The sequence below is a fragment of the Marmota flaviventris genome, chromosome 11 (assembly GCF_047511675.1).
Source record: "Marmota flaviventris isolate mMarFla1 chromosome 11, mMarFla1.hap1, whole genome shotgun sequence".
In the NCBI taxonomy this organism is placed as follows: domain Eukaryota; kingdom Metazoa; phylum Chordata; class Mammalia; order Rodentia; family Sciuridae; genus Marmota; species Marmota flaviventris.
Window position 1 is genome coordinate 96,594,866 of NC_092508.1, and position 27,059 is coordinate 96,621,924.

General features: G+C 38.2%; 1 pseudogene; it reads right to left on the reverse strand.

Annotated features, from left to right (window-relative positions):
- Positions 1-4,856: 4,856 nt before the first annotated feature.
- On the reverse strand, positions 4,857-27,059 carry LOC114093910 (archaemetzincin-2-like; annotated as a pseudogene).

The following is a 27,059-nucleotide window of genomic DNA, read 5'->3' on the forward strand; positions in this document are numbered from 1 at the left end:
TGGGTAGGGCAAAGCAAACTACTTGCATCATGAGCCAGGAAGCCAAGAGACCATTTTCTTCAAAGGTATGCCCCCTAGTTACTAAGGACCTTTCAATAGGCCCCATCTCTTTTAAAAAAATTATATATATAAAATAACTATTTATTTTTATGTGGTGCTGAGGATCGAACCCAGTGCCTCACCCCTGCTAGGCTAGGCAAGCGCTCTACCTCTGAGCTACAGCCCCAGCCCAGGCCCCATCTCTTTATGGTTCTACCACCTGCCATTAGTGCCATCCTGGGGACCAAGGCTTTCACACAGTAATCTTTGGGGAACACTTACCTTAACCATCACAGTACTTAAATAGTTTATTGTTTTGGTACTGTTGTAAATGCTACTGTGTTTTTAATTCTGATTATCAGTTTTTCTCAGGGGGTTATATAGAAAAGGAATTGCCACTTATATGTTAATATTGAGTATCACAATATTGCTATATTGGAATGTTTTTTAATGTGTTGATTCAGAATCAATCAGAACATCATGAACAAGTACTTTTATTTGTTCTTTTCCCATCTGTAAACCATCTATTTCCTTTCCCTGTCTTATTAGCATCAGGTAGGAGTTCCAGTAGGATATTGAATAAGAGTGGACAGTGTGGATTGCCTTGTTCCCAGTCTTGTGAAGAAAATGCCCAGTTTCTCACCACTATGATATTAGCTATGTGGGTTTTTGTCAATGTTCTTTGTCAGGTTGAGGAAATGGCCTGGTTTTTTTTTGTTTGTTTGTTTTGTTTGTTTTGTGGGTACTAGGGATTGAACTCAGGGGCACTCAACCACTGAGCCACATCTCCAGCACTATTTTGTATTTTATTTAGAGACAGGGTCTCACTGAGTTGCTTAGTGCCTCGCCATTGCTGAGGCTGGCTTTGAACTCACATTTCTCCTGTCTCATCCTCCTGAGCTGCTGAGATTACAGGTATGCACCACTGTGCCTGGTGGAAATGGCTTTTTTATTCCTATTGGGTTAGTGTCTTTAATCCTTGAATGAATGGTGGGTTTTGGCAAATGCTTTTACTGCATTAGCCTACTGATATGATGGTTTACATTATTTTTTTTATTGTTGAAATAGCCTATCAAACCAGGATGCCTGGACTAAATCCCACTAAATTGTAGTATATATTTCTTTTTATACATTGTTAGATCCAACCTCCCAATATTTCTTTGCATCTATGTTCATATGAGATAGTGGTCTGTGGTTTCCTTTTATGTACTATCTTTGGTTTTGGTATCAGTGTAATGCTGGCCTCATAGAATGAAATAGGAAGTGTTCTTTCTGCGTGTGTTTTTCTGGAGGAGATTAGAGAATTAGTATTTTCCTCAACTATTTAGTAAAATGTATTAGGGAAAATAAATGAACATGATGCTTTCCTTTTGGGGAAATTATTCATTATTAATTCAGCTTTTAAATAGATATGTGCCTATTCGGATTATCTATTTCTCTTTGTTTGAGTTCCATTGTTAGTTTTTGTCTTCAAGGATTTGGGCCATTTCACCTAAGTGATTTGTAGACATAGAATTGTTCATAGTATTCCTTTATCATCCTTATCACGTCTATGGGATCAGTAATGGTGACCCTTTTTCACTTATTGGTTTATTCATTCATTCATTATACAGGGACTTGCTATGAACTCCTGGGCTCAAGCAATACTCCTACTTCAGCCTCCTGAGTAACTGGGTCTATAGGCATGCCCCACTTTACTGGACTTTGATTTCATGTTTGGAAGCAACTTATTGAGATATACTTCATATACTATACAATTCACCTTCTTGAAGTATACAATTCAGTGGCTTTTATTGTGTTTACAGAGTTGTGCATCCATCACCAGAGTCAATTTTAGAACATTTTCATTGTCCCCAAAATAAACTCTTTCACTCCAAACTGTTATCCCACTTGAGTGTTTAATCTGTTTTAAGTTAATGTTTGCATGTAGTGTGAGGTGGGAGTTCAATTTCAATTTTTTGCATGTGGCTGACCAATTGTCCTGGGACCATTTATAGGAAAAAGTCTTCTTTCCCCATTGGATTTTTTTGGTAATTTGTTAAAAACAATTACTTGTATATGTAAAGGTTTGTTTCTGGACTCTCAATTCTATTCCATTGGTCTATATGTATATCCCTAGGCTACTTCCACACTTTTGCTTAATGTTAACTTCTTAGGAATTTTTCTTTTGTTTTGATTTAGGGGTTTTTTTGTATAGGGGGTTGAACCCAGGGGTACTCTACCACACAACTACATCCTCAGCTCCATTTTAATTGCATTTTGAGAAAAGGTCTTGCTAAATTGCACAGACTGGCCTTAACCTTGTGTTCTTCTTGCCTCAGCCTCCTCAGTATCTGGGATTGCAAGCCTGCTCCACTGTACTCAACATAGGATTTCTCCATTCTTTATTCTTTTAAGATTGATCTAGCTGTTCTGAGTCCTGTGAACTTCAGGATAAGCCTGTCAATTTTTGAAAAGAAGGCACCTGGGATTTAATATGGATCATGTTGAATCTATAGAACAATTTGGGAAATTTTGCTATCTTAATATTAAGTATTCTGATCTGTGAACCTGGGATGTCTTTCCATTTAATTAGTACTAATTAAATTTCTTTCAACAATGTTTTATACTAATACAAGTATAAGTTTTTCACTTTATTTGCTAAGTTCATTTCTAAGTACTTTTTTGATCTTTTGTTTTTGTTTGCTTTGTTTTGCAGGGATGGAGATCAATCCAAGGGCCTCATGATCCTAGGTGATTGCTCTATCACTGAGCTATATCCCAGCCCACTTCTTTTTCTCTTCAGTGTGTTGAAGGTCTTCTATTTGTTTTTTATGTGGTTGTAAATGCAAATGTTTCCTTAATTTTATATTCAGTTTGCTTGTTTTTACAGCATAGAAATATAATTAATTAATATAAATATAATTAATATAATCTATTTTTAAATTTTTTAAACAGCTTTATTGAGATGTAATTCACACACATATAATTCACCCATTTAAAGTATACAAAGTTTTTCAATATATTATATTTTTAAATTGTAGTGCAATATATAAAACAAAATTTGTTATTTCAAATGTACAATTCAGTAGCATTCATTATACTCATGATGTTTTGCAACTATCACCACTATTTATGAAACTTTCCCATTTCCCCTTTGTAACTCCCCCTCTTGCTTCCCCTTACCCTGACTCCTGGATACACTCTAGTCTACTTTCTATGTATTTACCTATTTGAAGCACCTCATAGAAGTGGAATTGTACGATATTTGTTCTTTATCTGTCTTGTTTTACTTAGCATAGGCTTTAAGTTTCATTTACAGCGTAGCATTTATCATAATGTCATTCCTTTTTATGTTTGAATAATATTCCATTGTATGTATATGTCACTGATTTATCCATTTATCTGGGTGGATACTTGGGTTGTTTCTATCTTTTGGCTCATGTAAATCATGCTGAAATGAGCACTGGTATGCATATATCTATTGTAAATAGAATCTGTTGTTGTTGTTGTTAATTATTTTTATAGTTGTAGCTGGACAGCATGCCTTTATTTGTTTATTTTTATGTGGTGCTAAGGATTGAACCCAGTGCCTCACACATGCTAGACAGGTACTCTGCTGCTGAGCTACAGCCCCAGCCCGTAAATAGAATTTTAAAAATTGCTTTCTGATAATTTGTTGTAAGAGTATAAATATGCAACTGATTTTTTGCATGTTAATTTGTATCCTGCAGATATGCTGAATTTATCTAATAAATTGTTTTATGGAATTGTTAAGAGTTTTTCTACATATAAAATCATGTTACTTGCATAAACAGATAATTTTACTTCTTTTTCAATTTGGATATGTTTTATTTCTTTGTCTTGCCTAATTTTTTTTCCCAACATCCATAACCATGTTGAACAGGAGTGATAAAGCTGGGCACTACTTGTTGCCTTGATCCTGAGCTTATAGGAAGAGCTTTCAGTCTTTGGCCATTGACTGTCATGTTAATTGTAGTTCCTTATTTTTGAAAGGCTGCTTGCCATTTTTTTATCCACTCATTCCATTGCTTGAAGATTTCCATGGGTTTTAGCAAACTCACATTGTCCTCATGACTGTTCCAGAGTGACTACAGGTATGTCAGCAGGTTTATCATCAATCTACCTCACTAAGCTGGGCATAGTGGTGCACACCTGTAATCCCAGCACCTCAAAGACTGAGGCACTAGGATCACAGATTCAAGGCCAACCTAGGCAACTTAGTGAGACCATAAAAATTAAAAAGGGCTGAGGATGTAGTTCAGGGGTAATATGCCCCTGGATTCAGTCCCTGGTACCACTAAATAAATAAGAATCCATCTCACCAGCACTTTATCTCTTTTTGCAGTGTTGAAGCCAGAGCACACTGCAACTTAGATAAATAGATGGGGAAACATTTAGACGGATACAACCTCTTCCAAGTAGAAGGAGCTCTGCACTAGGCAAGTGGGCCCATGATGCAGTTGCAGTTCCAATGTGTTCAGTTTCATGGGTTAAAGTCTTTTTTTTTTTTTTTTGTTTGATTACTTGGTTTATTTGGTTATTGACAAGGTCACCTCAAAGAAATCTTAACTTTCACTCAGAGGATTTACATGTAGTCACATTATTTGAAACTATTTGTTGAAGAACAAAATAAATAAGTCAGTAAAAAGTACATTGAGATTGTTAGGAATAACATTTTTTTATTATAAGAACAAAGGAGTATAAACATTCAAAATGTCAAGTAATAATGAATAGTAAATGAAGAAAAATATTTAATTTTAAATTTTGATTTAAACTATCAATGCACTAGTTTTTAAATGCCTAATTGCATTGACTTAGAAGCAGTGACATTCAGTAATAAGCAGGTATGAATATGTGAATATCATCAACTCTAATATGCACCAGCTGTCTGTGGAAACACATCTGTCTAGGGGGTTAAAGTCTTGATTGAAGCAGAAAATACTAGTCACTTCAAGAATATAATAGTTGTCAAAAATTAACAGTCACAGGGCTGGGGTTGTGGCTTAGCAGTGGAGCGCTCACCTGGCACGTGCGAGGCACTGGGTTCGATCCTCAGCTCCATATAAAAATACATAAATAAGCTGGGGATATAGCTCAATCAGTAGAGTGCTTTCCTCGCACGCAGAAGGCCCGGGGTTCCATCCCCAGCACCAAAATAAAAAAATAAAGGTATTGTGTTCAACTACAACTAAAATATATATATATTAAAAAAAATTTTGACAGTCACAAACCAGGCCCAGTAGGGTTCACCTATAATCCCAGTACCTTGGAAGGCTGAGACAGGAGGATCACAGGTTCAAGGCCAGCCTCAGCATTTTAGCAAGACCCTGTCTTAAAATTAAAAAAAATGAAAAGGGCTGGGAATGTAGCTCAATGGTAGAGTGCTCCTGGATTCAATCTCCAGTACCAAAAAAAAAATTTTTTATAAGTCACTTGAAGATGTTTTCTGGAGTATCTTTGCCTTTTTTTTTTTTTTTTTTTTTTTTAATCATGAGCTATAGAAATCAACTGCTATCCCTGGCAAGGATGAATACCATCTGTCAAAGAAGCCTGTCCAAATACAAAATTCCAGGAATCTCTTGGGTAAACATCAATCATTGTAATACCCACAACACAGAATGCATCTTCAGTTTCTTTTCTAAAATCTTCAGGACATACCCTGCACAAATGTGTAAGTTTTGTGCACTATCATTGACTCTAAAGGAACACCTCATTGCAGATATACAGTCCAGTTCTGAGAATTTTACCGTCAGATCATAGAATAGTAATGCTTCATTGTAATGCTATTTAATATACTCTTTACTGATAATTCTAGTCTTCCCTAGAGATTCAATATATACCAATGGGCTGTATATAAATATTGCATATCTCTGAGGAGTGTGCCCTTCTATAAGATCATTAAAAATTGTTCAAGATCTTCAGAAGCCTTTCCAAGTCTAATTGCAAATGCAAGGAAATGGGTCCAAAGAGATCATCACATGGTTGGAAGTCTGCTTTTATCAAACACTGTTCTCCAGCATCTGAGTTCTCATACTGTGACCCTCATGCTGGGTTCTTTGAGATGAGAACTGATTTAAGCGTCTGTTCAGAATACTGTATTCTTTGTATCTTTATAGAGGAAGGCTTCCATTGAAGGCTTTTCCCTACAAGGACAGGGATGTCTGGACTTGGCCTTAAAAGTGTCATCTGGAATGCTTTACCCCAGCAGCCGTCAACACTGCTAACTTGCCTCCAAAGCAGCCCCTACTTTTCTTTATTTCTGTCTGAGTCACTTTTGGTAGATTGACTGTTTTTAGAAATTTGTTCATTTCTTCTGATAAAATTAGTCTAAGTTTTTGATAGATTAGGTTATCTAATTTGTGGGTATCCAACTGTTCACAGTATTCTTGTACAATCCTTTTCGATAACATTGGTAATAATATCTACAGTCTCATTTTTGGATTTTTTTTCTTTTGTCAATCTAAAGATTCATCAATTTTAATCTTTCCAAAGAACCAATTTTTAGTTTCATAAAATTTCTCTATAGTTTTTCTCATCTCTATTTTATGTACTGTACCATTATTATGTCCTTCCTTCTGTTGGCTTTTTCTAGTTCCTTAGTATATAATTAGATTATTGATTTAACATATTTCTTGTGATTGTGTATGTGTGGTACTAGGGATTGAACCCAGTGGTGCTCTACCACTGGGCTACACATTCAACCCTTTTTTTCTTTCTTTCTTTTGAGACAGGGTTTCACTTAGTTGCCCAGGTTAGCCTCAAACTTGTGATCCTCCTGCCTCAGCCTCCCAAGTCAATAGGATTTACTCGTGTGCCCCACTGTACCCAGCATTTTAGTGTTCTTGTTTAAAGAATCAGATTTTTGAGACCCACTTATTCCTACTAATATGAATAGATTCCTCATTTGGCTCTTTCTTCGACCTACTTGGTTTTAGTTGGTTTAAATCATGGGGACCTTGGTTACAGAATGCCCCAATCTCTTGATATTATCCTCCTCATAGTCTTAATAGTCCTGGTGTCCTGAATTTTCTCAAAAGTTTTAAATGCTTGTGTGCATCCCTATCCTGAATACCAGATGGTCTGTTTCCAGCTAGAATAACAGAAACCGAAAGAAACCCGTGATGACAAGGACATGCTGAGATCCTAAGACTTGTCACACTCTCACCTTCGTGACAGCCCAACCAAAGGGTGTTCAGGACCAACCTGGGCAGCAGAGCAATAAGCCATCTCAAAAAAATTAAAAAGAAAGCTGGGCATGGTTGTACACACCTACGATCCCAGTTCTCGGAGGCTGAGGCTAGAGCAGTGCAAGTTTGAGGCCTGCCCGGGCAACTTGGCAGAGGATCCTGTCTGAAAATGAAGTAAAAAGGGCTGGGGCGTAGCTTAGGGGTGGAGCACTTGTTTAGCATGCCTAAGGCCTGGATTCAGTCTCCAGCACCACAAAAAAGATTTTTAAAAGAAAATTAGAGAGCAAGAGACAGAACCAAATGTCCACACAGGCTAGTTTTAGCTGGCCTAAGTTGCTCAGGCTAGCCTCAAACATGTGATCCTCCTGCCTCAGTCTCCTGAAAGGAAAGGAACCTGAAGTAACCAGATGTTAACCAATCCCCACTGGGTCCTACATCTGTCAACACAGATTTATAATTATTAGTTTACACATCTTTCCTTTTAAGACATATGGAAAAAATAAAGAGGTTACAAACAAAAAGTGCAATAATACTGGCTTTTGTATTTACCAATGAAATTAGGTTCATTAGTATTCCTTAATTTTTTTTTCTTATGTCTGACTTACTGGCTAGTGTTCTTTCATTTTAACCCAAAGAACTGCCCTGAGCATTTTTTATATTGTAGGTCTACTAGTAATGTCTTCATTTCTCCTTTGTTCTTGTTTTTTGTTGCTTTTGCTCTTGTTGGTTTGCTTTTGTTTTTATAGTGCTAGGATACAACCCAGGTAAGTGCTGTACCACTGAGTTATACCCCCAGCCCCTCCTTCATTTTTGAAGGGTAGTTTTGTCAGGTACAAAACTTGTGAGTGATAGATTCTTCCTTCAGCACTTTAAAAAAGTCATTTCACTAGCCAGGTGTGGTGGCACATGGCCTATAATCCCAGCAACTTGGGAGGCTGAGACAGGAGGATTGTAAGTTTGAGGCCAGCCTCAGCAACCTTGTGAGACCATATCTCAAAAAGGGCTGGGGTGTAGCTCAGTGGGAGATTACCCCTGGGTTTAAATACCCAGACCACAGAGTAGTAGGAGGAAGAGGGAGAAGAAAAGGAAGAGTAATAATCATTTCACTGTCTTCTGGCCTTCATAGTTTATGATGTTAAATCAGTTTTACATTCCTGAAATATATCCCATTTGTACATGATATGTTCTCCATTTTATCTATTTGCTAGTATTTTTTTTATCAGTTTGCTAGTATTATTTGAGAACTTTTTTTTTCTGCTGCTCTATTTGGGGTATATTGGTCTGTACTTTTCTTTGTATGATTTTTTTTTTTGGCAGGGGCATAATACTGGGGATTGAACTCGGGACCACTCAACCACTGAGCCACATCCCCAGCCCTATTTTGCATTTTATTTAGAGACAGGGTCTCATTGAATTGTTTAGGACCTTGCTGTTTATGAGGCTGGCTTTGAACTTGCAATCCTCCTGTCTCAGCCTCCTGAGCCACTGGCATTACAGGCATGCGCCACCACGCCCCACTGTATGATGTATTGATATCAAGGTGACACTGGTATCAAAGAAAGTTAAGAATTGTTCTCACTTTCCTAGTTTTGGGAAAAGTTTCTAAAGGATTTATATTACTCCTCTACACATTTGTTAAGAGTTCACCAGTGAAGCTGTCTGGTTCTGGGATTATCTTTGTGGGAAGTTTTTGTGTGTTACATATTATACATCTATTCATATTTTCAGTTTTTGAATAAATATTAGTAGTTTGTGTCTTTCTATGTATTTGTTCATTTCATCTAAGTTACATATAATTTGTTGGCATACATTGTTTCAAGTATTACCTTATAATTCTTTTTTTTTTCACACTGCTGGGGATCAAACCCAGGACCTCATGTGTGTTAGGCAATCTACTAAGCTACACCCTGAACTGTGCATTTTTTATTTTTTATCTTGAGACAGACAGGGTCTTACTAAGATGCCTTTGAACTTGCAATCCCCCTGCCTCAGCCTTCTGAGTAGCTGAAATTGCAGGCATGAGCCACCACTCCTGGCTCCTCTTCTATTTCTTTCTTTTGAGAGGTTTCTTTGTTTGTTGTTATTTCTTTGGTACTAGGGACTTTATCACAGAGTCACATCCCAAGCCCTTTTTATTTTTTGAGACAGGGTCTTCCTAAGTTGCTGAGGGCCTCACTTGAGTTGCTGCCCTTGGCCTCGATCATCTGATCCTCCTGTCTCTGCCTCCCAGGTAGCTGAAGTACGGGTGTGTGCCACCACACTGGACTCCTCTTCTGTTTCTGATAATAATACTTTGTAACGCCTTCTTTTTCCTTGGTTATCCTGACCAGAAGTTCATCAATATTCTTGCTCTTGTCAGAGAACCAACTTTGCTCTTGTTGATCATTCCTCCTGTGGTCAATTTCATGACTTCCCCTGTGTATTTTATAATTTCTAATCCTTTTTTAAGGGTTAAGTTATTCATCCTTCTCTGGTTTCCTGACATGGAAAACTTAGACTATTGATTTTGTATTTCATGTCTACTGTATATATTTAGATATATGAATTTCCTCCTAAACACCACTTTCATGTAGTCCACAAATTTTGATAACTTATATTTTCATTTAGTTCACAATATTTCCTTTCTCTTGACCCATGTTATGTAGAATATATTATTATTCGAATATATGGCTTAATGTCCGGATACTTTGGAATTTTCTGGTTTTCTGTTACTGACTTCTAGTTTAATTCAGGATATGACAACATACTTCCCATAACTTCTATTCTTTTAAAATTTTTAAGGTGTGTATTATGGTCCAGAATGTGATCTTAATACATCTTGACTTTTTAATAATTACATTTTAAAACTTCTTTGTGGTTTTACTAGCCAAGTGTATACCTCTAAACTATAATTTGTCTTGCCTCTTGTTTTGTTTTCCCCTCCCCCACTGTGGTGCATGTGAGGCAAGCACTTTACCAATTGAGCTATATTCCCAGCCCCCTTGGCGTTTTTGCTATGCCTTTTTTGTTTTCTTGAGATGGGTGTCGCAGGGTTGCCCAGGCCAGCCTCAAACTTTAAAGGGTTCACCTGACTAGGCTAGGACCACCCACCATGATCTCCCTTTTAATTAACTTAAAGTCAACTGATTGGGGATATTAATAATACCTGAAAAATCTCTCCATATCTTTTGTAAGATAAAACTTATTCATGCAAGTGAAATCCCATCATGTTCACAAATTTTACCCATACTCAAGGGTAAGAGATTATAAAAAAGGCTCTGAACACAGAGAGCAGGAATCCTGGAGTAACTTACATGTCTGCCTACCATAAATGGATTGAAGTGAGTCTTGTTGTTTCTTTGTTTTCTTTCTATTTTTCCTGGTACCAGGGGTGGAACCCAAGACCCTGCACATGCAAGACAAGCACTGTGCCACACAGCTACATCCATGGTCCTTGTTTAGTGTTTTCTAAGTGTATAAAACAATTGCATGTCTTGGTCTTGGTTTCCTTTTTCCTTTTTCTTTTCTTTTTTTCTTTTTTTTTGACACCCTAACCCAGGGGCACCTTACCACTAAGCTATATCCCCAGCGTCTCCCACCTTTTTTTTTTTTTTTTTTTTTAATTTTGAAACAGGGTCTCACTAAGTTGCTGAAGGGCTCACTCAGTTGCTGAGGCTGGCCTTGAACTTGTGTTCCTCCAACCTCAGCCTCCCATATCTCTGGGCCTGAGATGTCTTGCGTTGATGTGAGCAAGCACTTAGGCTAAGTTTGAAAACAAAAAGAGCAAAACATGATTTGATACTTTCCTGCCCATGTTATTATAGACTGCATATGGTAAAAAAAAAAAAAGAAAGAAAGAAAGAAAGAAAAAGAAATCAAAATAAATAGCAGCATGTACTAAATGCTAAATCAGAAGTGTAAAATAAAAATGCTTTCAGGGCTTGGGAAGGAAAAGATCAGCAAGGGCAGGAATAGCAGAGAAGATTTTGTATGGTAACAACTGAGTTGGATCTCAAAACTAAATTAAAGAAATATTTATTGAACCCTGTAGGATACTGTGCGGGTAGAAAGGTGAATCAATCTCTGCCTTCCAGGAATGTATAGTCTGGTGGGAGAGAAAAACTTTGAACAAAATCAATGTGGGCAGATTAAAATGCTGGACAATTAGAGATAGAACACATAGGAAAGGGATTCCATCGATCTAAAAGGGTAAGTAGGAGTCCGCCAGATGGTGGAGGTTTAAAATACCATTGCAAAGAAAGGAATAGCAGGAAATGGCCCTGCTGAAGGGCATGGTGCAAGGGAAGGATGATTTCAGCAAACACGGGCAGAGATAAGTCTTCCAACTATTCCCTCCCACTACAAGATCGAACCCATGCACATTTTACCACGTAGCTACATCCCCAGCCCTTTTACTTTTTTAAAAAAATATATTTAAATTTGATGTGAACATACTTTATATACAGAGTTACGAAAAAGTGTGCTGTGAATGGATAATTATGAATGTAATTCATTCCACTATTGTCATGTATGTAAGAAATAAATTAAAAAAATAAAAATCCATAAAAATAAACTCGACACTCAAAAAAAATGATTCAAGCATAGAAACCAGAACTGTTATTACCCAGACAAGGGATTTAAGTGCAAATATATATATATATATATATATATATTTTTTTTTTTTTTGGTTGTAACTGAACACAATATCTTTATTTTATTTATTTATTTATATGTGGTGCTGAGGATCGAACCCAGGGCCTCCCACGTGCTAGGCGAGTACTCTACTACTGAGCCACAATCCCAGCCCCCTTTTTACTTTTTATTTTGAAACAGAATTTAAGTTTTTGAGTTTGGTCTCAAACTTGTGATCCTCCTGCCTCAGCCTCCCAAGTAGTTTGGTCTCCAGGCAAGTGTGCCACCACACCCAGCTAAATCTTGCAACTTTGTATACCCTGCTGTACAATTTTGATTTGACCACAGAGCCACCTGTTAAGAGGTGTAGAGAGCCAAGAGTGATAGCCCGCGCCTGTAATCCCAGAGACTGAGGAGACTGAAGCAGAAAAATTGCAAGTTTGAAAAGGCCAACCTCAGCAACTGAGATCTCATCTCAAAATAAAAAAATAAAAAGGCATGGGGATGTGAATCAGTGGTAGAGTGGCCCTGAACAAAAAAAAAAAAAAAAAAAAAAACTGGTGTAGAGAAGGGTAGAGAAGGGCACCAAAGGACAATTTTTCTCTTGGACTTATTTTAGTGACCATTGGTCAGCTAATTGACATCTCTAACCCTCTGTCCCCACATTTGTTAAACTGGGATGATAACACCATTTCTGAGGTGTTGATATAATGAAAAGGGTATACTCTCTGCAAAACTTTTAAGATGGGGCCAAGGAGCCCTTGTTTGGCAGTGATGAATATTTAGCTAGTTTGATAAGAGACAAAGAATCTTAGGCCAAAATTTGTGAAGTATAACACTGCAACAGTGGTAAGAAATGAAATAATTTTGAAACATGTTTAAAGGTATTTGAAAAACTCGAATTGGAATGGGGATGTAGCTTGATGGTAGAACATTTGTCTGACATGTGCAAGGCCCTGGTTCCCCAGCTTCGCAAACCAAACAACAAATTGAAAATGGTGGGGGTTGCCAGGCGTGGTGGTGCATACCTGTAATCCCGAGGCTTGGGAGGCTGAGGCAGGAGGATCTCAAATTCAAAGCCTGCCTCAGCAAAAGCAAGGCTCTAAGAAACTCAGTGAGACCCTGTCTCTAAATAAAATACAAAACAGGGCTGGGGATGTGGCTCAGTGGTTGAGTGACCCTGAGTTCAATCTCTGGTACCCCCCAAAACAAAAGAAAACGGTGGGAATTTTGTTGTTTTGTTTTGTTTTGTGTTACTAGAGATTGAACCCAATAGCACTTTACCATTCGAAGCCCTTCTTTAGTGTTTATTTTGAGACAGAGTCTCTCACTAAATTGCCAAGCTGGCGTCAAACTTGTGATCCTCCTGCCTCAGCCTCTGAGTGGCTGGGGTTACAGGTTGCACCACTGTGCCCAACAGTAGTGATGTTTTTAGTCATAACTCTATTTTTATACAAAAATTATATATTTTGATTATTTTAAAAACTTAATCCACTCAGAAAAAGTCAAAGTAGATACCAATGATAGGTAGCAGGCAGAAATGAGTGGTGGAAACATGGAGATTGAGGGGTTATTTATATAGACTTAACCTATGTACTATTCCTCTACTTCTTTTTTTTTTTTTAATTTTTTAAAGATTTTTTTGTAGTTGTAGATGGACAGAATGACTTTTTTATTTGTTTAGTTTTATGTGGTGCTAAAGATTGAACCCAGTGCCTCACACATGTGAGGCAAGAGCTCTACCCCTGAGATACAGCCCCAGCCCCTCAACATGTTTTTAAAGAAACAATTTACAAGGTCACCCTGGCCCTGCTGTGACTTAAAATAGCGGCCCTATAACAACATATTATTCACATGCCCAAGTTTTGTCATTTAACAAGAGGATGACAGATTACCCTGATACAGAGGCTGGAGAGCTCAATGGCCTCAAGGTCTGAGAAATCAAGTTCCATATAAAATCAATTGGCTCATGCCACAAAGACCAAAAGTTGTCTTTAGGTCCTTGGCATATTATTTAATCTTATTGTGATTATAAATTTTCACTTAGATATTCATAAGTAAGACATGTGGCAGTAGGGATTTAGAAATCTGATACAATACAGCTGTTAATCAGAGTAGGAGGTGGTGCTTATGCTGGTTTCTCCAGAAACTGCCCCTGAACCCCAAGAAAAACTGGGACCCAAAAAAGGGAGTCCTCACTCTCCTAAGACAACCCACTCTCTCTCAAGGGTGATTTTCCCTCCTTCTCTCCTTTGTCTTCTAATAAACTTTGCTATACTTGTACCATGTTTCATGTCTTGCTTGAAGTCATCTCTTATAAAAACACAAGAGTCAAGAACACAATGAAACTTCTGATTAATACTAGTAAATATCCCAAAGTTCTGCTTGAAAAAAAATCAATTTGGGGGGGATGGGAGTACCGGGAATTGAACTCAAAAGCACTTGTCCCCTGAGCCACATCCCCAGGCCTATTTTGTATTTTATTTAGAGAGAGGGTCTCACTGAGTTTTATTTAGAGACAGCGCCTCACTTTGCTGAAGCTGGCTTTAAACTCGGGATCCTCCTGCCTCAACCTTCCAAACTGGGATTACAGCCATGCATGCATCACCACGCCTGACTCAGTTTAAACTCTTGATGACCAGAATTCTAGACATCATTCTACAATGAGGAGAAGATAACCGATATGTCAGGTAGAAATCATTCTACCATACAAGATTAATCAATCTGGGGCTGGGGTTATGGCTCAGTGGTAGAGCACTCACCTAGTGTGTGTGAGGTCCTGGGTTCTATCCTCAGCACCACTTAAAAATAAATAATTAAAACAAAGGTATTGTGTCCAGCTACAACTAAAAAAATAAATTAAAAAAAAAAAAAGATATCCGGAGCTGGGGATATAGCTCAGTTGGTAGAGTGCTTGCTTTGCACGCACAAAGCCCTGGGTTCAGTCCCCAGAACCCCCCCCAAAAAAACAAAACAAAACAAAAAGATCAATCAATCTATCTACACACACATATACATACTTAGGGGTGCTTTGTCCCTGAATTATATTCCCAGCCCTTTTTTAAATTTTTGTGATGGTCTCAATTGCCCAGGCTGGCCTTGAACTTGTGATCTTCCTATCTCTGCCTCTCAAGCCACTGGTATAACATGGGATAACAGGTGTGTACCACCACACTATAGATATTAATTATTTTTTAAAAAATCTCTCTTCAGCCAGGAATAGTGGTAAATGACTGTAAACTCAGCTACATGGGAGGTTGAGATAACCTGGGCAATTTATCAAACCACCCCCCCCCAAAAAAAAAAAAAAACTTCTAGTACATAGAAGTGAAAATATAAGTGGTGTGGTGGTGTGCACCTGTATTTCTTGCTACTTTGAAGGCTGAGGCAGGAAGATCACGTGAGCCCAGGAGTTCGAAGCCAGCTTGAGCAACCCAGTCAGACCCCCATATTTGGAAAAAAAAAAGTGACTATGCTTGTCAATTTTTTTTACAATGACCAAATTATCCAACAAGAACAACTTAGAGAAGTAAAAGTTCATTTTGGAATCCTGGTCCAAATGAGGTTCAGTCTGTGCTTGGCTGACTCCTTCGCTCTGGATCTGATGTGAGGCATAGGAAAGCTACTCAGTTCATGGCAGCCATGAAGCCAAGAGAGAGAGAAGAAGCTATGGGGACAAGATAAAATCCCCAAGGGCATTCCTTGAGTTACCTACTTCATCCAGCTATACCCCACCTGTCCAGTCACCCTCCTAGTATAGTAGACTTTCAAATTATTAATCCATTAAATGGATTAATCTACTCATTACATTATAACTCTCACATTTAACCTCTGAACATTCCTGCATGAACACAAGAGCTTTTGAGGACACCCCAGCTGCATAACAAATGGAAAGAAGGAAAAGATGAAAAAAAAAAAAAAAAAACAGTGATTAAGAACAATTGCTGTAAGACTCTGTCTGGTTAAGTTTCTGAATATCAAGGATTAAGGGTTCTTCAGACATCTAAGCAAAAGGTGCAAGCCCATATTGCCAAGGAAGTTTGATGAGAAAAGACTAGTTATAGTGGGGAAAGTGGATGTTCACATGAAATGGAATGATTTTGGATCCTTACATAAACTATATGCGAAAGTTGGATTGAAAGGGATCACAAAGCCTGGCACAGTGGAACACACCTGTAATCCCAGCAGCTTGGAAATCTGCAGCAGGAGGATGGAGTTGGAGACCAGCCCCAGTAAATTAGCAAAGCCCTAATTACTTAGCAAGACCCTGCCTCAAAAAAATAAAAAGGGCTGGGAATGTGGCTCAGTAATTAAATGTCCCCTGGGTTCAATCCCCAATATCAAAAAAAAAAAAAAAAGAAATGTATCAAAAACGTCTGTGTGAGAGCTAAAATTACAGAACTCCTAGAAGAAACCATAGTGTATTGAGTTGAGCAATATTTTCCTAGATAATACACACCAAATGCAAAAATGATAAAAGAAAAATTAATAAACTGGACTTTATCAAAATTTAAAACTTTAATGCTTCAAACAAGACTATCAAGAAAGTGAAGGGTTCTGGGGATGTAGCTCAGTGGGAGAGTGCTTGCCCAGCATGCATGAGGGCCTGGGTTCAATCCTCAGTGTCACAGACAAAGAACAAAGAAAGTGAAAAGAATGGGAGAATATAATACAAATCTTTATCTACTAAGAAACTTGTATGTAGAATTTTTTTTAACAGAACTGCATATTGAACCCAGGGCACTCTCTCACTGAGCTATATATTTAGTCCTTTCATGTTTTGAGGTTCTCTCTAAATTGCCCAGAGTGGCCTTGAACTTGCTTCAGCCTCTAGAGTAAAGATTACAGGCATGTGCCACAGTAAGTGTATCCAGAATATTTGAAGACTTCTTACAATTCAATAATAAGATTACCCAATTTCTTTAATGAACAAAGAATTTGAATAAACATTATTCAAAGCAGATATATGAATGGCCAGTAAGTGCATGAAAAGATGCTCTGATAATTAGTTATATGTAAATTGGCACCACAATAAGATACCAATTCACACCTTTTAGGATGACCTTAATATAAAATATGACAGTAAATGTTGACCACACTGGAGAAAGTGGAATCCTCATACTCGCAGATGGGAATGTAAAATGGTGCAGTCACTCTAGAGAACAGTCTGGTAATATGCTCCAGCAATTTGACTCCTAAATATATTTGGTTTAATGATGTAAATTGTTTGCATTGGTTGTTGTTATTATTTGTCTTTCCCTAAACAGTTAAGTGCTGTAAACCTTCATGGACACTATAAATCCATAGGACAGAAACTCTACTGCCTCAGATCCATACTGTTAAGATGGGTAGATACACAAACAACATGAAAAAGCAAGGGAACAAATCTCCCCAAACAAACCAAGATACTCCAAGAACAGAATCCACAGTGGAAGAAATGTCAGAGAAGGAATTTAGAATGTACACAGTTAAACTTATCTGCGAAGTAAAAGATAGTATAGGAAATGAAATCAGAGAGAAAATACAGGAAGTGAAAGATCACTTCAATAAAAAAGCAGGGATTCTGAAAAAAAAAAGCAGAAATCCTCAAAATGAAGGAAACAATAAACTAAATTAAAATTTAATAGAAAGCATCACCAACAGATTAGACCACTTGGAAAACAGAACCTCAGGCAATGAAGACAAAATACATACTCTTAAAAATAGAGTTGACCGCAGAGAGAAGATGTTAATAAACCATGAACAGAACTTCCAAGAACTATGGAATAACATGAAAAGACTAAATTCAATATTTATCAGGATGGATGAAGGAATGGAGATACAAACCAAAGGAATGCATAATCTTTTCAATGAAATAATATCAGAAAAATTTCCAAACCTAAAGAATGAAATGAAAAATCAATATAATAAACTTATAGGACCCCAAATGTACAAAATTACAACAGGCCCACACCAAAGCATATTATAATGAAAATGCCTAACATACAGAATAAGGATAGAATTTTAAAGGCTGCAAGAGAAAAATATCAGATTACATTAAGGGGGAAACCAGTTCAGATCTCAGCTGATTTCTCAACCCAGACCCTCAAAGCTAGGAGGTCCTGGAATAACATATATCAAGCTCTGAAATAAAATGTATGCCAACCAAGAATCCTATAGCCAGCAAAATTAAGCTTCAGATTTGAAGATTAAATAAAAACCTTCCATGATAAACAAAAGTTAAAAGAATTTGCAACTAGAAAGCCTGCACTACAGAACATTCTCATCAAAATATTCCATGAAGATGAAATGGAAAAAAAAAAAAGTGAAAGCCAGTCTAAAGGGAGGAACCATACTAAAGGAATAGTCAGTCAAAAGAGAAACTAATTCAAATTAAAAACTAGAATTAAACCCAAATGATGGGGAATACAAATCATATCTCAATAATATCCTTGAGCTGGGTATGGTGGCATGTGCCTGTAATCCCAGCAGCTCAGGAAGCTGAGATAGGAGGATCATGAGTTCAAAGCCAGCCTCAGCAACTTATCGAGCCCCTAAGCAACTCAGTGAGACCCTGTGTCTAAATAAAATACAAAAATAGGGCTGGGGATGTGGCCCAGTGGCCGAGTGACCCTGAGTTCAATCCCCAGTACCAAAAAAATAAAAAATAACCTTGAACATTAATGGCCTAAACTCATCAATCAAAAGACAGCCTGGCAGATTGGATTAAAGAAACAAGACCCAACAATACACTATCTCCAAGAAAGTCACCTCATAGGCAAAGACATCCATAAACTGAAGGCAAAAGGATGGGGGAAAAAACCTATCACTCTCGTGGATCATATAAACAAGCCAAGGTTTCTATCCTCATATCAGATAAAGTGAACTTTAAGCCAAAGTTAATCAGAAGGGACAAAGAAGGCCATTTCATACTGCTTTAGGGAATTATACATCAACAAGACATAACAATCATAAATATTTATGCCCCAAACAATGAAGCATCCACATACATCAAACAAACCCTGCTCAATTTCAAGAAACAAATAGACCACAACACAATAATATTGGGTAACTTTAACATGCCTCTCTCACCACTGGATAGATCCTCCAAACAAAAACTAAATAAAGAAGCTATAGAAGTAAAAATAATGTTTCTATTTTGTTGTAACTCAGTGGTAGAGCACTTGCCTCCCAAATGTGATGCACTGGGTTCAATCCTGACACCACATAAAAACAAATAAAAGTATTGAGTCCATATTACAACTAAAAAATGTTTTTTGGGTTGTAGATGAACATAATACCTTTATTTTATTTTTATTTATTTTTATATGCTAGGCAAGAGCTCTACCACTGAGCTACAGCCCCAGCCTCAAAAAAAAAAGTTTTTAAGTAAAAAATACAATTGATAATTTAGACTTAACAGATACATATAGAATATTTCATCAACCAATGACTGAATACACTTTCTTCTCAGCAGAGCATGGATCTTTCTCTAATATAGACCAGTAAGCTATCACATATGCTGGCTTACAATTGTAATATTACCTTAATATATTTTTAACATCTGTAGGCTTATTTTGCTAATTCTCTTTCCATTGATATTAATTTTCATATTCTTGCTTTTTTCTTTTTTCTTTTTTTTAATACCTTTATTTTATTTATTTGTTTTTATGTGGTACTGAGGATCGAACCCAGTGCCCCACACATGTGAGGCAAGCGCTCCACCACTGAGCCAAAACCCCAGCCCTTTCTTGCTTTTTTCTTGATTAGACTTGTTTTATTTTTATCAACTTTAGCTGTATTATTTCTTATCTAGTTCATATATTTCTGCTCATACTCTTCTTTTTTTCTTCCTACTACATGATTTGCAAGTAATTTGATTGTTATTCTTTCTGATACAAGTACTTTTAAGTTATAAATGTTCATCTGAGTACTGTTTTATCCCAGATATCCTGATATTTTAAGCTTTTATTATCACTTAGTTCAAAGTGCCTTTTATTTACTATTCTTGTGGTTCTTTCCTTGACCTCTGAGATATTTATAAGTGTGCCATTTAATTTTGAAATAGTTGACATGTGGGGATAGGGTTCTATATATCATAAAGTGATTGATTTCTAATGTAATAAGTCATGCAGGAAACATAGTCTGCATGATTTCAAAATTTTTAAAAAGTAATGGAAATATTTTTATATTGATTGTTCTGGTTACATACATTTTGAAACTGATCAAATTGTGTACTTCAAATATGTGCATTTTATTATACTTCAATTTTACCTCAATAAAGCTATGGAAAAAATATAGCCAAAAAAATAAATAAATAGAAATACCCCAAAAAAAAAAAATTCTAAGGGAAAGATTGACTTAAGAATTTCACACAGAGTCCAGATGTTCATTCAGTCAAAAAGCAGCTGGCAGGTGGGCTGCTAAAAGCCTCCTCAAGAGCAAAATCTAGCCAGGCAATAAAGATTCAAAATAAAGAACTCACCAGTAGAGAATTCAAGGTAAAAGGATGGGAGGTAAAATCTGAATCCATTTAAACATAAAACCAAGAACAGACCATGGGGGAAATATGGTTGGACCCAGAATACAAATATGAGCAAAGGAAAATAAAATGAAGATTCCCTCATTTTAAAGACAAGGAAGACCTTAAACTTTCTTCCTTTTGGCCTCCCTCAGCCTATTGTTTTTTGTTATTTTTATTTCCTTATGTTGTTAGGATAAACTGAAGCCTGTACTGTTCTGCAGGAACAAAAAAACTAAAAAAAACTTGTTATGCTCGAATTCGGGACCCCCAAAAGACCACCAGAGACCAAGATCGATGTAAACAACAAAGAGGTGTTTATTGCGAGCTAGGCTCGGTCCTCCGCACACACACACAGCAACTGGTGACGCTGAGAGGCCCCGAGCCCAGGGTTTGCAGCAATTTTATACATTCTTTGGAGAAGGCACGGACCCCTACATACATCATAGCATCTCTTAGCAAATCATCACACACCGCGGGAAAATCAAATAATAACTCTAAAACATGATTAGCACATTCACTGGCGGGAACAAGTTGGGTAGGGGTGATTGGTTAGTACAAGAGGGGGATTCGTTTGAATTGATTGGTTTAAGCCAAGAGGGGTGTAGGTGCTGAACTACATGGTTTCCCAACACGTTATCAACCACCATAAACTACTGGGAGGGTCATCTGGCATCCCAGGTATTTCCCTGTCTCATGCTGACTGGTGGCTGCTAGGGGGTTGCTATGGATCCCCACCTAGCCTGACTGAGTCAGGGACACCTGGAGCAGCAGATCTCTCCTGTTATTTGTAGATAAACAACTTAGCAGGGTGGGAATGTGCCAAGGAGTGCTCTGTGGGTCTTTCCAAGGACAAAGGTGATGTCCCTTCCTTGGACAGGCTTTGTTCTGAGGTAAAGGCTGGTTTTTCAACCTCAGTGGCTCAGTCACACAAGCCTCCTCCTTACTCATGTCATGTATCTAACATAGGTTGTCCCAAGCTCTGCTTCAATGACCTTGGGACCCAGACTGACAGACAGGAACCATCCTGAAGCTACCAAACTGACTCTCATTGTCCACGCACAGGGGCATAAATTGCTGCAGGGAGTTCACTCAATGAAACAATTTAGCCCAGAAATGAGACTTGTCACTTTGACTCACAGCTCACTGTTCCATCTTAACTACAAGGGGGCAAAAAGCATAATATTCTAATGTCCCTGGCAGAAGGGGAGGCCTGGATATAGGAGAGCTCTAGAAGTTTCCACCACAGCAAGTAGCTGAGATCAAACTAGTGCAGTCTATCATCCTGGATCTGCAGTACATTACAGTTCATTACAAGGTGCAAATAGTCAGGAATGGTCAAGAACTGCCTGCCTCTAATGGTGGTAAAAACCTTCCAGTCTCCTGGGGCACAAGACCCAGCAGCGCTTGTGATGGTGAGATGATCTTTAGGGTCTAGTCAATGGCAGCCTTGCTGTTCTTGAAGGACCTGTGGTGCTTTCCCCACAGTCTTGTAGCCAAATCACTTCAACAGCTCTCCAAAGAAATCCATGTCTTTCCAAGAATGTTTTATCTCCTTAAAGCAACCAGAGAGGATTTTTGTCATGTGTTATCAACAACCCTTACTGATAGCAGCAGTTAGGACAATCAAACAAACAGGAAGTCTACCCACTCTCATTAGCTTCTTGTGTGGATTTGGATAAGACGTATGATAGAAAAACCAAATCTGTAGCTGGTCATAAAAGATTCTACTCCTAGGGGCTGGGGTTGTGGCTCAGTGGTAGAGTGCTCACCTCACATGTGTGAGGCCCTGGGTTCAATCCCCAGCACCACATAAAAGTAAACAAATAAAATAAAGGTATTGTGTCCAACTACAACTAAAAAACAAATATTTTTTTTTTAAAAAAAGAGATTCTACCCCTAGTCCCCTAATGGGCCACTACCAGAATTAATGTTAACATTGGCTCTTACACACCTTTATTTCCTTTAAGAATAAAAAGAAACAAAAACAATGTAGCTTATCAACCAGGCAAGAATGCACTTACATAAGTCCCATTTCCTTTTTCATCAGGAATTGAATGAGTAAAGTACCCACAACTCTACCTGCCCTTCAGGGTAAGAGATAGAAATAGCTTCTCAAATCCTAAACTGCAGCTAATTCCATTTTGCAGAAAAAAGTGATGTGCCAAACCATTTCCAGCTAAAAAAAAGAACATATACAATGCACAGAATAGGTGAAAATATTTGAAAGTCATCTGACTTGTATCCAGAATATATAAAGAATACTTAAGGATGACATTAAAAGATTTGACATTTTTGTGGGAGAAAAAAAGAAAATTTATAAACATAATAAAAAGGCAAACCAATTTAAAAGGTTTGAATAGACATTTCTCCAAGAAGATATACATATGGCACATTAAAATATAGTAGGGAAAGGCAAATCAGATCCACAACGAGGTACCACTTCATGCTCAGTAAGATTGCTGTAATAAAAAAGATGGACAATAATAAGTGTTGTTGAGGATGTGGAACAATTGGAACCCTTAATGCTCTTGCTGGGGATGGAAAATGGTGAGACAACTCTGGAAAACAGTCTGGCAGGTCTTCAAAATGTTTTACTTAAAGTTACCATATGACCCAGCAATTCCATTCCTAGATATGTGGCCAAGAGAAATGAAATATCCCACACTTTTCATGTCCCTAAATATACTTGTGCATAAATGTTTATAGCAGCATTATTCATAATGGCCAAAATGTAAAAATAATGCTGTCAATTGATGGATAGAGAAATTTAATGTAGTGTGTTCATACAATGGATCAGCCATGAAAACGAATGAAGTACCCAGGCACCGTGGCACATGCCTGTAATACCAGCGGCTTGGGAGGCTGAGACAAGAGGATTGCGAGTTCAAAGCCAGTCTCAGCAAAAGCCAGGCGCTAAACAACCCTGTCTCTTAAATAAAACACAAAATACGGCTGGGAATGTAGCTCAGTAGTAGAGCACCCTTGAGTTCAATCCCCCAGTACCAAAAAAAAAAAATGGAATGAAGTACAAAAGATCACATATTGTATGATTCCATTTAGATGAACTATCCAGAAAAGACAAATCCATTCATACAGAAAGTTGCCAAGTAGTTATCAGGGCCTATAGGAAGGAAGGATAAGTGCCAAAGGACATGAAGTTCCTTTTGGGAGTGATAAAAAATATCTAAAACTATTTGTGGTGGTAGATGCACAACTTAACATATGAAAACCACTGAGTTGCACAATTTGAAAGAAAGAGAATTGGTGGTGAAGATCAGTGGTAGAGCTCTTGCCTAACCTGTGCAAGCCCCTGGTTTGATTCCCCAGCACCGCAAAAATAAATTAAAAATTTAAATAGAAGGGTGAATTTTATGCTATATAATTTATATTGACAAAACTTATTTTTTAAAAGTCACAAAACAAATACTTATTTTTCTCAGATTTTATTTAATGGTTGACTCTATTTTTAGCTTTCAGAACTATTTGTGAAGGTAGAAAAGAGAACAGTCTCTTGCTAGTGAAAGGTCAAAAAATTTTACTCTGGGAGTAGCAGGGTACTTTGAGGCTAAATCATTTTTGACCCAGGGTGCTTTATCACTGAGTTACATCCCCAGCCCCTTTTTATTTTATTTTATTTTTATTTTGAGACTGGAGCTTGTTAAATTGCCCAGGTTGGCCTCAAAATTGTGATCCTCTTGCCTTAGCCTCCAGGAGTAGCTGGGATTACAGGTGTGTGCCACTGTACTGGGCCTAAATCATATTAAATTTATGCTGTGCTTATCTTCCCATCCTCCTCATCCCCTATTTTTTTCAAAGAAGCAATTTCCAAAAACTGACAGTAGAGCTTAAGCATCTTGTCCTGGACATGGGTGTAGGAATGACCTCAAAAGCTCTTTCCACCAATGCCCTAGGACCTGGGATTTTACGGATAATGGAGAAGAAAATGAAAGCCTTCTAGATTTTTTTTTATTTATTTATTTTTCAGTTTTTGGTGGACACAACATCTTTATTTTATTTTATGTGGTGCTGAGGATCGAACCCAGCGCCCCGCGCATGCCAAGCGAGCTCGCTACCGCTTGAGCCACATCCCCAGCCCCTTCTAGATTTTTAAAAGGAACATCTGGATTTCCTTCCTAGTGTTACAACCCGTGCCTATGGGATCTAATCTTACAATGCAGAAAATCTCTAATCACAACATTCAGAATAGTTACTTTTGTTTCTCTCTCTCTCTCTCTCTCTCTCTCTCTCTCTCTCTGTTTTTTGTTTTGTTTCAGAGACATAGACAGACAAGGGAGGCTTATTTAGGAAAGCAGAGGCACATTCAAAAGAGAACGTGGGCCATCTCCAGAGGAGGAGACAGCCAGGATGGTTAGTATTTGGATAGAAGATGCTGTTTCTTTGGAAAGATAGCTTCTAACACATTAGAATAAGTGCTGGTCTGGTGTCCCAAGACCTGGATGGTGTTCCTGACCTGGCTGGTCATGCTTTTGTGGCGTGGGCTGGTCATGATGATAAATTTGAACTGGATAAGTTTTAACTCTTGTGCTACATTTTCTTTATATAATAGATATAGGTATACATGATTATGACAAATAAAGCCAATATCCAAACTTGTGGCTTCCTTCTGTCCTTTTATAAATATTTCTATTTCTTTTATTATTTATTTGGTAAATTGGGAATTGAACCCAGGGTGCTCTACCATTGAGCTACATCTTCAGCCCTTTTTATTTTTAAATTTTTTTTTGTAGTTGTATATGGACAGCATGCCTTTGTTTATTTTTATGTGATGCTAATGATCAAACCCCGTGTCTCACATGTGCTAGGCAAGTTCTCTGCCACTGAGCTACAGCCCCAGCAACCCTTCAGTCCTTTTTACTTTTTTTTTGAGGCAGGGTCTTATTAAATTGTGATTGTCCTGGGGCTGGGGTTGTAGCTCAGTGGTAGAGCGCTTGCCTGGCATGTGCAAAGCCCTGGGTTCGATCCTCAGCACGACATAAAAATAAACAAATAAAATAAAGGTATATTTTTAAAAGTGTATAGTTTTAAAAAAATAAACTGCAATTCTCCTGCCTCAGCCTTCCAAGTCACTGTAATTATAGGCATTTGCCAGCACACCTGCCTCTGTTACCTTTAAGGAAAAAAAAAAAAAGTAGTGCTAGGGACAGAATCCAAAGTCTCATGTGGTGCTCTACCAGTGAGCTACATCCCCATCCCTCATTTATTTAAACTTTTAACTGACACACAAAGAACATAAAAATCATATAGTAAGGGGAGTACAGTGCTATGGTGTTTTAATACACATATACATTGCACAATTCTGGGTTTTCTTTTTCTTTTTTGATGGTATGGGGCATTAAACCTGCCTACCACTGAGCTACATCTCCAGCCATTTTTTGGTTTCAAAAACAAATTTATTCATGACACATACATATTTTTTTTTAAATTCCCGCCCCCTGGAAATGAGCTTAAAAAATAAACAAACTCCGCCTCCCTGTTCCCATTTCCTCCCATTCCCTCCAAATAAAGTGGGGGAAAAGTAAAGGAAAACAAAAACAAAAAACACCCCAAAACAAGGCATGCATTTCCTTAGAGAGGGGGCCCGGGAGGGGATTCACCCTGGAGTTCCTGGAAGCAGAACAGAGATTTTCGGGCCTACAAAGAAAGACACTCAAAACAGAAAAAGAAACACAAAAGGAAACAAAATAGATCACAGGCAATCTGGAGCGGCAGGGAGCCAGAAAGAGGGTAGGGTGGGTGTTGGACCCAGCAGGACAGGAGCAGGCAGGAGGACTGCCAAGGAGAAGAAGATCAGGGAAGGTAACAAGCAAAACAGCTTGGTGTCCCAGAGCCCTGAGTCAAAGAAACCCCCCTACCACCCGTGGCCACCTACCCTTGAGCAGCCCCCAAGGGAGTGAAGTGGGGAGCAGCTTGCACCGTTGAGAAGTGTCCATGGTGAATCCCCAAAGTGAGTCCCTGCCCTACTTCCTGGGCCTTCCCCTACTCCCCAAAGTAGGTCCCTCCTCAGAATCATGGGATTCCCACCCTTTTCACAGTATATATTTTATTTTATGTATTTATTTAATCATTTATTTATTTTTTAGTTGCAGGTGGGAACAATGCCTTTATTTTATTTTTAGGTGGTGCTGAGGATCGAACCCAGTGCCTCATGCGTGATAGGTGAGTGCTCTGCCACTGAGCCCCAACCTCAGCCCCAAACATTATTATTATTATTATTATTATTATTATTATTATTATTATTATTATTTATTGTTCTGCTTCTCTACCTGGTGTTGCTCCTGTACCTGCTCCACTTCTTCCTCCAGCTTTTTGTCAGCCTCCAGCTCCCAGCCCCCACTGCTGCATCTCTAGGTAGGCCACCATCCACCCCTGCACTTGTCCACCCAGTGGCTCCATCTCTTGGTCGATATTCTCAGCACACAGGGCAGCCCCAAAGACAAAGAAGATCACAAGACAGTCCCAGTTGGGACTCCCTTGGAAAAGTTTGTCAGAAACCTCAGTGAGGCTTGGCTGAGCTGAACCCGGGGTCCCATGCAGCTGAGCTCACAGATCCGAGAAGTCGCATGGGTCTGGAACTCATCTCCAGCTGCCTGCATGGCGTGGTGCAGCGGGTGACCTGCTGGACCCTCCCAGGGACCAGATCCACAGACATAACCCTTCTGCCTCAGCATGTCTGGAGTTAAAACTGGGGTCACCAT